Source organism: Bombina bombina, chromosome 7, assembly GCF_027579735.1.
Source record: "Bombina bombina isolate aBomBom1 chromosome 7, aBomBom1.pri, whole genome shotgun sequence".
NCBI classification, from domain to species: Eukaryota; Metazoa; Chordata; class Amphibia; order Anura; family Bombinatoridae; genus Bombina; species Bombina bombina.
In genome coordinates, this window is record NC_069505.1 from 36,877,758 (window position 1) to 36,889,559 (window position 11,802).

An 11,802-nucleotide genomic window follows, 5' to 3' on the forward strand; every position below is an offset into this window, starting at 1 on the left:
CGTGCCTGGTCCACTCACTGTATGGACACCTTAAAGTAAGGTTATTAAAAAAATACAGGAGGGTAGATATGTTAATATCTACGAACTATCGCCAGAGGACGACAAAACTCAGGGCCCGTGCACATGCCTCACATTCTTGGGAATAGAGATCAACACAGTTGCATCTCTATGCAGGCTCTCAAAGGATAAAGTCACCTCCTCCTAGAGGCGGTTCAAGCAGTTGGTAGGGTGGAGTGCGTTACCATCAAGGAGCTGCAATCCCTTTTGGGTCTCCTTAATTTCGCCGGGAGGGCCATTCCCATGGGGAGGGTCTTCAATCGAAGACTAGGGGGCCAATTGAAAGGTCCTCGGGGTCCCAGGAAGCAGTGTCGGGTTACGGCACAAATGAGGGAGGACTTAAAGGTGTGGGAACAGTTTCTAGAAAATTTTAACGGCGCCTGTCTTTGGAGGGCTGAGCCTATCTCCAACCAGGCCTTGCATCTGTTCACGGATGCGGCAGGGGCCCTGGGTTACGGCGCCTATCTGGATGGGGCATGGAGCACAGAGGCGTGGCCGGAAGCTTGGTCTTTCCGCTGGCCTTACCCATAATTTGGCTTTACTAGAGCTCTTTCCCATAGTTGTGGCTATGGGGGGACCGGCTGGTCGAATCAGTTGGTGATTTTTTGGTCCGATAATATGAGCGTGGTTTACGCCATAAACAGAATGTCAGCATCTTCCCCGGTGGTGGTGACCTATCTTAGGCACCTGGTGTTACGTTGCTTGCAACTTAATGTTCGCTTCACAGAGCGGCACATACCAGGGGCTAGTAATGTCATAGCAGATGCTCTCTCTAGATTTCAATGGGATCAGTTCAGGAGGGTGGCCCCAAGGGCAGCAGTGAAGGGTTTAATGTGCCCTCCCTTTCTTTGGCAGCTGGCAGGGGTTGGGAGAGCATTCTCCCCCTGATCAGGGCTTCGTGGGCGGCGTATTTGTCGCACTAGAAGGCGTGGGAACGCTTCAGTGAGCAGAAGGGCTTCTCAATACAACAGGCTTCTCAGGTACACATTCTTGAATGGCTGGCGTGCTTGAAGCAAGAGGGTGTGTCCAGAGTGTCGGCTCTCAGTAGGTTGGTGGCTTTGTCATTCTTTAACAAAGCATTGGGGCTGTCAGATTTTACCAATGCTTTCTTGGTCAGGCAAATCTTGCCTGCCCACGAAGCGCTGATCAGGGGGAGAGTGCTCTCCCAACCCCCGTCAGAGGGAGCCTATCACGGTGGCAAGGTTGCGCCTGATGGTGGGTAAATTAGGTTCAGTGTGCGCGTCCTCATACGAGGCTTGCTTGTTTCAGGCTGCTTTTTCATTGGCGTTTGCAGGGGCTTTGAGGATAAGCAAAGTGGTGTCCTCTTCAAAGAAGGGAGATGTCGGGGGAATTAAAATGGAGCACGTGCGGGCCTCTGAGGACGGCGTGCTCCTCCTCATCCCTAGATCCAAGATGGATCAGGAAGGGAAAGGGGCGTGGTTGCCTATGCCAAGGCATGAATTCCCTGAATGCTGGCCGGTGCCGAGTGTGGAGGCATACAGACGTGTGCAGCCGGAGGAAGCACAGCAATATCTGATTCACGACTGACATTAAGAGATTGGACCGCTGGAAATCTGAGCGATATAGGGGTTACATTCACCCCTTGCTAGACTAGGATGAGGGTGGTGGAGAGAGGTAGGGGGGTGTGGATTATTGGTCATTCCTTTATCCACTGGGCGGCCATCAGGGCACTTCATTCCCCAGATGGGGAGCAGCTAGGATTGGCTTCATCCAGGGCTAATGTTTGCTGGCTCGGTCACAGGGGGCTAAATTGGAATGAGCTACCAGCCTTGTTACAAGATGCACATAGGAGGTGGGGAAAGCCTCAAGTGATTGTGGTGCATTTGGGTGGTGGACTTGGGGTCTATCCCTGTGTTGGATTTAATCAGGATTATGACTGCGGATTTGAAATGGGTCAGTACGTGGCTCCAGGGAGTGAGGATAGGATGGTCAAACGTGGTTGCACAGCTGCGTTGGCGTCATATTATCACACAGAGGGCAGCATATAACGTCCGCAAGAAGGTTAACAGGGAAGTGGGAAGAGCGGTCTCGGCCTTGGGAGGCTTTGTCATTCAACATGATTCTATCACGGCCGACAAGAAGGCCCTTTACCGACCGGATGGGGTTCACCTGACGGACGTTGGGCTGGACATCTTTTTGGCTGATCTAAAGAAAGCCTTATCATTGGTTGTATAAAAAAAACAACAACAAAAAAACAATATAGGTTATCATTGTTCAGTAAGTGCTGTGCTACGGTTGGCATCTGACTGTTGTGGCGCACAGCAATTAATTAAAAAAAAAAAATATATATATATATATATATATATATATATATAAAAAAAATTGTTAAAGTTGTAGGTATTTAAGGGCCAGGTTGGTTTAAAGTCTGCCAGTACTCAAATAAAAGGTTTTTTTTTAGCATATTTACATATGCTACTGTGTGGGATCCCCCCCTTAGCCCCCAACCTCCCTGAGCCCCCAAAACAGCTCTCTAACCCTCCCCCTCTCACTATTTGCTGCATTTTGGGTACTGGCAACTGTCTACCAGTACCCACATTTCATTAAATTGTGCCCATTTTTATATATTATATATCTTTTTCTGTAGTGTAGCTGCCCCCCCTCAATACCGAACCACCCTCCCCCTCCCAGATTCCGTTCCCAACATTATTTCCCCCTCCCTCTCCCACCACCCTTTCCCACCACCCTCTTGCCTCACTTCAAATGTGCAGATTGCGGGCGTACGCGCGCGCTCCCGCCCCCTGCGCGCGCACCCGGTAGTGTTTTAACACTGCTGGCCGGAAGTTCACCAGTGATGAGACAGTGATGAGCTGCCCACCCCCCTCCCTGCAATGGCTCCAATAGACGATCAGCACCATCGCTGGCCGATGCAGAGAGGGTCACGGAGTGTGTCTGCATCAGTGTGCAAAAAAAACGTATTGCAGTGATGCCTCAATATCGAGGCATCACGGCAATACCTTAAAAGCGCCTGGAAGCGATCAGGATTGATTCCACAACTTGAAACCCCTGAGGACATATAGGGTACTATGGGTGTGCATGACAAATATTTTTACAATCGACTAGTCGAGGGCTGTTGCTTTCGACTAGTCGAAATTACCCCCTCTTGCCCGAAAATAGGTATTAAATGCAAAATATTTTTAATGTAATTGTAAAATTATTCTTTTTTTTTTTATTTATTTTTAAAACCTAGTAATAACACGTCATCATAACTGCCGCCAATTAAGACAATCCGCAATCGGTAGTAGGCTTAGGCTAAGAATATGGGCTGGTAGGCTGGCTACGGGCTGTTTTTGACTTTCAAAATATAGCAAAATTTAATATATCAGTAATCGACTAATGCCGTACTAGTTGATTAATGAGAGACCGACCGACTAATCGATTAGTCGACTAGTCTAGCTCAGCCCTACAGGGTACGTCCTTGGTCGTTAACTGACCTTTTTTGTAGGACGTATCCTGTACGTCCTTGATCCTTAAGGGGTTAAAACTAAAAATGGGCAAAATTTATATATATATATACACTCTCACATACTGAATTCTTAGGCCAGGGTGATGAGTAGAATTTCAAATATATTCAGAAGAAAACAGCACTCACTGGACTTGACAAAAGACGATGTCCTTTATTCAAGTGACGTTTCGGGGAATACACCCCTTCATCAGACCAGGTCTGATAAAGAGGTGTAGTCCCTGAAACGTCACTTAAATAAAGGACATCTTCTTTTGCCAAGTCCAGTGAGTGCTGTTTTCTTCTGAAAAAAATATAAATAAATATATATATGCACAAAAAAGTGACACAGTTAAAGGGACATGAAACCCAAATTTTTTCTTTCATGATTTAGAAAGAGCATACAATTATAAACAACTTTCTAATGTACTTCTATTATCTATTTTGCTTCATTCTCTTGATATTCTATGCTGAAAAACATATCTAGATATGCTTAGTAGCTGCTGATTGGTAGCTGCACATAGATGCCTCCTGTGATTGGTTCACCTTGTGCATTGCTATTTCTTCATTAAAGTATATCTAAAGAATGAAGCAAATTAGGTAATAGAAGTAAATTGGAATATTGTTTAAAATTGTATTCTCTACCTTAACCATGAAAGAAAATGTTTGGGTATAGTGTCCCTTTAAATTAAAGAATACAAAATAAATACCTTCAAATAAAGCTAAATGTAAGGTCTTAGGCCTCTGTAATTCATGCAGAAATGATGTTAAACAGTGTAAATGCCTCTCTTTCTATACATAATGAAACACATTTGAGTTCTATGCTCCTTTAAATGTTTAGTATTGATTTCCCCTAGTTGAGTTGCAGAGGATTCATCTTGACAATAATATAAAAGTATATTTCTATATTCTTGTGCCAATTCTGTCGTCTCTTCTCACATTTCCTTTATGTTTACTCATTAGGTTTGGCAGAGGATGAGAAAATCTAAAGGATACAGAAGATTCCTCTGCCATGAAGAAGCTGCGACCCTCATCCATGTGGAATGTGCTCCTGTTCCAGGAGAGAAAAGGGGAATTTTACTTGGTCCTAAAAAAACCACAGATGGAATTTGTGAATAGCCAGAATACAGGGTAATTGGTCTAATTTAAAAACCACAAGAAAATTGTAGGGTTGTATCAGTGGAGGGAAACTTTCTCTATTCACTTTCCAGGTAGTTATATTTGTGTGACCCCCATGTAACCACATTGTACTTGTAGTTACTCCATATATCTGCTCACCATAAAAGCCACTGTAGGCCCACAATATATATATATGTTTAGCTAAAGTATTTACTCTGTATAACTGCTTATCATAATTTATTGTGTTACTATTTATTGCTGCTATTGCTAAATGTGAGTACCCATTCGGCTATCATTTTGTTTATTTATGGATCTACACATGAGGCGCCCCACTGTTTTGTGCTTACCTTTACCTGTTATTTGAGATAACTGCTCCCTATATGTTCCCTATTACACCATATAACTGCTCCCTATAACTCCTCTTATTGCACCATATAACTGCTCCCTATAACTCCTCCTATTGCACCATATAACTGCTCCCTATAACTCTTCCTATTGCACCATATAACTGCTCCCTATAACTCCTCCTATTGCACCATATAACTGCTCCCTATAACTCCTCCTATTGCACCATATAACTGCTCCCTATAACTCCTCCTATTGCACCATATAACTGCTCCCTATAACTCTTCCTATTGCACCATATAACTGCTCCCTATAACTCCTCCTATTGCACCATATAACTGCTCCCTATAACTCCTCTTATTGCACCATATAACTGCTCCCTATAACTCCTCCTATTGCACCATATAACTGCTCCCTATAACTCTTCCTATTGCACCATATAACTGCTCCCTATAACTCCTCCTATTGCACCATGTAACTGTACTCTATAACTCCTCCTATTGCACCATATAACTGTACTCTATAACTCCTCCTATTGCACCATATAACTGTACTCTATAACTCCTCCTATTGCACCATATAACTGCCCCCTATAACTCCTCCTATTGCACCATATAACTGCTCCCTATATCTCCTCCTATTGCACCATATAGCTGCTCCCTATAACTCCTCCTATTGCACCATATAGCTGCTCCCTATAACTCCTCCTATTGCACCATATAACTGCTCCCTATAACTCCTCCTATTGCACCATATAACTGTACTCTATAACTCCTCCTATTGCACCATATAGCTGCTCCCTATAACTCCTCCTATTGTACCATATAGCTGCTCCCTATAACTCCTCCTATTGTACCATATAACTGCTCCCTATAACTCCTCCTATTGCACCATATAACTGCTCCCTATAACTCCTCCTATTGCACCATATAACTGCTCCCTATAACTCCTCCTATTGCACCATATAACTGTACTCTATAACTCCTCCTATTGCACCATATAGCTGCTCCCTATAACTCCTCCTATTGTACATATAACTGCTCCCTATAACTCCTCCTATTGCACCATATAACTGTACTCTATAACTCCTCCTATTGCACCATATAGCTGCTCCCTATAACTCCTCCTATTGTACCATATAACTGTTCCTTATAACTCCTCCTATTGCACCATATAACTGCTCCCTATAACTCCTCCTATTTCACCATATAACTGCTCCCTATAACTCCTCTTATTGCACCATATAACTGCTCCCTATAACTCCTCTTATTGCACCATATAACTGCTCCCTATAACTCCTCCTATTGCACCATATAACTGCTCCCTATAACTCCTCTTATTGCACCATATAACCCTACCTAAAACTCCTCCTATTTAACCATATAACTGCTCCCTATAACTCCTCCTATTGTACCACATATCCATAATCCGCTCCCTATAACTCCTCTTATTGCACCATATAACTGCTCCCTATAACTCCTCCTATTGTACCACATATCCGCTGCCTATAACTCCTCTTATTGCACCATATAACTGTACTCTATAACTCCTCCTATTGCACCATATAACTGTACTCTATAACTCCTCCAATTGCACCATATTACTGCTCCCTATAACTTCTCCTATTTCCCCATATAACTGCTCCCTATAAATCTTCTTATTACACCATATAACTGCTCCCTGTAACTCTTCCTATTGCACCATATAACTGCTCCCTATAACTCCTCCTATTGCACCTTATAACCGCTCCTTATTACTCCTCCTATTGCACCTTATAATGGCTCCCTATTACTCCTCCTATTGTGCCATATAACTGCTCCCTATTACTCCTCCTATTGCGCCATATAACTGCTCCCTATAACTCCTCCTATTGCACCATATAACTGCTCCCTATAACTCCTCCTATTGCACCATATAACTGCTCCCTATAACTCCCTCTATTGCTCCATATAACTGCTCCCTATAACTCCACCTATTACACCATAAAACCGTTTCCTATAACTCTTCCTATTCTACCATATAACTGCTCCCTGTTACTCCTCCTATTGCACCAAATAACCCCTCCATGTAACTCCTCCTATTGCACCATATAACTGCTCCCAGTAACTCTTCCTATTGCACCATATAACTGCTCCTTATTACTCGTCCTATTGTACCTTATAATCGCTCCCTATTACTCCTCCTATTGCGCAATATAACCGCTCCCTATAGCTCCCTATATTGCTCCATATAACTGCTCCCTATAACTCCTCCTATTACACCATAAAACCGCTCCCTATAACTCTTCCTATTCTACCATATAACTGCTCCCTGTAACTCCTCCTATTGCACCAAATAACCCCTCCATGTAACTCCTCCTATTGCACCATATAACTCCTCCTATTGCACCATATAACTGTTCTCTATAACTCCTCCTATTGCACCATATAACAGCTCCCTATAACTCCTCCTATTGCATCCTATAACTGTTCCCTATAACTCCTCCTATTGCACCACATAACCGCTCTCTATAACTCCTCCTATTGCACCATATAACTGCTCCCTATAACTCCTCTTATTACACCATATAACTGCTCTCTATAACTCCTCATATTGCACCATATAACTGCTCCCTGTAACTCTTCCTATTGCACCATATAACTGCTCTTTATAACTCCCCCTATTTAACCATATAACTGCTCTCTATAACTCCTCCTATTGTACCACATATCCGCTCCCTATAACTCCTCTTATTGCACCATATAACTGTACTCTATAACTCCTCCTATTGCACCATATAACTGCCACCTATAACTCCTCCAATTGCACCATATAACTGCTCTCTATAACTCCTCCTATTGCACCATATAACTGTTCCCTATAACTCCTCCTATTGCACCAAATAACCGCTCTCTATAACTCCTCCTATTGCATCATATAACTGCTCCCTATATCTCCTCCTATTGCACCATATAACTGCTCTCTATAACTCCTCATATTGCACCATATAACTGCTCCCTGTAACTCTTCCTATTGCACCATATAACTGCTCTTTATAACTCCCCCTATTTAACCATATAACTGCTCCCTATAACTCCTCCTATTGTACCACATATCCGCTCCCTATAACTCCTCTTATTGCACCATATAACTGTACTCTATAACTCCTCCTATTGCACCATATAACTGCCACCTATAACTCCTCCAATTGCACCATATTACTGCTCCCTATAACTCCTCCTATTTCCCCATATAACTGCTCCCTATAACTCTTCTTATTACACCATATAACTGCTCCCTGTAACTCTTCCTATTGCCCCATATAACTGATCCCTATAACTCCTCCTATTGCACCTTATAAACGCTCCTTATTACTCCTCCTATTGCACCTTATAATTGCTCCCTATTACTCCTCCTATTGCGCCATATAACTGCTCCCTATTACTCCTCCTATTGTGCCATATAACTGCTCCCTATTACTCCTCCTATTGCGCCATATAACCGCTCCCTATAACTCCTCCTATTGCACCATATAACTGCTCCCTATAACTCCTCCTATTGCACCATATAACCGCTCCCTATAACTCCCTCTATTGCTCCATATAACTGCTCCCTATAACTCCTCCTATTACACCATAAAACCGCTCCCTGTAACTCTTCCTATTGCACCATATAACTGATCCCTATAACTCCTCCTATTGCACCTTATAAACGCTCCTTATTACTCCTCCTATTGCACCTTATAATTGCTCCCTATTACTCCTCCTATTGCGCCATATAACTGCTCCCTATTACTCCTCCTATTGCGCCATATAACCGCTCCCTATAACTCCTCCTATTGCACCATATAACTGCTCCCTATAACTCCTCCTATTGCACCATATAACCGCTCCCTATAACTCCCTCTATTGCTCCATATAACTGCTCCCTATAACTCCTCCTATTACACCATAAAACCGCTCCCTATAACTCTTCCTATTCTACCATATAACTGCTCCCTGTTACTCCTCCTATTGCACCAAATAACCCCTCCATGTAACTCCTCCTATTGCACCACATAACTGCTCCCTGTAACTCTTCCTATTGCACCATATAACTGCTCCCTATAACTCCTCCTATTGCACCTTATAACTGCTCCTTATTACTTGTCCTATTGTACCTTATAATCGCTCCCTATTACTCCTCCTATTGCGCCATATAACTCTTCCTATTCTACCATATAACTGCTCCCTGTAACTCCTCCTATTGCACCAAATAACCCCTCCATATAACTCCTCCTATTGCACCATATAACTGCTCCCTATAACTCCTCCTATTGTACCATATAACTCCTCCTATTGCACCATATAACAGCTCCCTATAAATCCTCCTATTGCATCCTATAACTGTTCCCTATAACTCCTCCTATTGCACCACATAACCGCTCTCTATAACTCCTCCTATTGCATCATATAACTGCTCCCTATAACTCCTCTTATTACACCATATAACTGCTCTTTATAACTCCCCCTATAGCACCATATAACTGCTTCCTATAACTCCTCATATTACACCTTATAACTGCTCCCTATAACTCCTCCTATTGCACCATATAACCGCTCCCTATAACTCCTCCTATTGCACCATATAACAGCTCCGTATAACTCCTCCTATTGCACCATATAACTGTTCTCTATAACTCCTCCTATTGCACCATATAACTGCTCCCTATAACGCTTCCTATTGTACCATATACCTGCTCCCTGTAACTCTTCCTATTGCACCATATAACTGCTCCCTATAACTCTTCCTATTGCACCATATAACTGCTCCCTATAACTCCTCCTATTACACCATAAAACCACTCCCTATAACTCTTCCTATTGCACCATATAACCGCTCACTATAACTCCTCCTATTACACCATAAAACCACTCCCTATAACTCTTCCTATTGCACCATATAACCGCTCCCTATAACTCCTCCTATGGCACCATATAACTGCTCCCTATAACTCCTCCTATTGCACCATATAACTGCTCACTATAGCTCCTCCTATTGCACCATATAACTGCTCCCTATAATTCCTCCTATTGCACCATATAACTGCTCCCTATAACTCCTCCTATTGCACCATATAACTACTCACTATAACTCCTCCTATTGTACCATATAACTGCTTCCTATAACTCCTCCTATTGCACCATATAACTGCTCCCTATAACTCCTCCTATTGTACTATATAACTGCTCCCTATAACTCCTCCTATTGTACTATATAAATGCTCCCTATAACTCTTTCTATTGCACCATATAACTGTTCCCTATAACTCCTCCTATTGCACCATATAACTGCTCCCTATAACTCCTCCTATTGCACCATATAACTGCTCCCTATAACTCCTCCTATTGCACCATATAGCTGCTCCCTATAACTCTTCCTATTGCACCATATAACCGCTCACTATAACTCCTCCTATTACACCATAAAACCACTCCCTATAACTCTTCCTATTGCACCATATAACTGCTCCCTATAACTCCTCCTATTGCACCATATAACTACTCCCTATAACTCCTCCTATTGCACCATATAACTGCTCCCTATAACGCCTCCTATTGCACCATATAACTGCTTCCTATAACTCCTCCTATTGCACCATATAACTGCTCCCTATAACTCCTCCTATTACACCATATAACTGCTCACTACAGCTCCTCCTATTGCACCATATAACTGCTCCCTATAATTCCTCCTATTGCACCATATAACTGCTCCCTATAACTCCTCCTATTTCACCATATAACTGCTCCCTATAACTCCTCCTATTGCACCATATAACTGCTCCCTATAACTCCTCCTATTGCACCATATAACTGCTCCCTATAACTCCTCCTATTGCACCATATAACTGCTCCCTATAACTCCTCCTATTGTACTATATAAATGCTCCCTATAACTCTTTCTATTGCACCATATAACTGCGTCCTATAATTCCTCCTATTGTACCATATAACTGATCCATATAACTCCTCCTATGACACCATTTAACCACTCCATATAACTCCTCTTATTGCACCCTATAACTGCTGCCTATAATGCTATTTCTTCTTGTAGAACACTTGGTATTACTGTGAGTAACTCATATACACAAACACGCCAGCTGCTCTTATACTCCTCCCTCTTTCTTATTGTAAACGCCTCTCTCCCTTTAAGACGAGAGAGAAACAAGAGGTGACACATAGCTGAGTCACCACTTACTGGAAATTAAACAAAAGCACGTGAGAGTGATACAGCAGAAAAAAACAACTGGGAGCATATGGGGGTCGTGAAAATGAGAAGGTTAGAGAGAAAGAGAAGAGGGAGAGTGACAAATAGAAACTAAAACAGAAGAGGAGAAACAGCTGGGAGAAAGAAAGATATATAGAAAGAAAGAGAGAGACAGAGAAAAGAGAGAGAGAGAAATAGAGAGTGAGAGAGGAAGAAAGGAAGAAGGAGAGAGAGAGATAAAGAGAGAGAGAGAGATAGAAAGAGAGAGGAAGAAAAAGAGAGAGAGGGAGAAAGAAAGAAACATGGAGAGTAAGAGAAAGAGGGAGAGAAAGAGAGTGTGAGAGTGTGTGTGAGAGAGAGAGAGAGAGAGAGAGAGAGAGATGGAGAAAGAGAGAGAGAGGAAAGAGATAGAGGAGAGGGAAAGAGAGAGAGGTTAGGGAAAGAGAGATGGAAAGGGAAAAAGAGAGGGAGAGAGAAAAAGAGAGAGAGAGGGGGGGAAGGGAAAGAGAGAGAGATAGAAAGAGTGAGAGAGAGAGAGGTGGAAAGAGAGAGAGAAAGAGAAAAAAGAGAGAAAGAGAAGGAGAGGGAAAGAA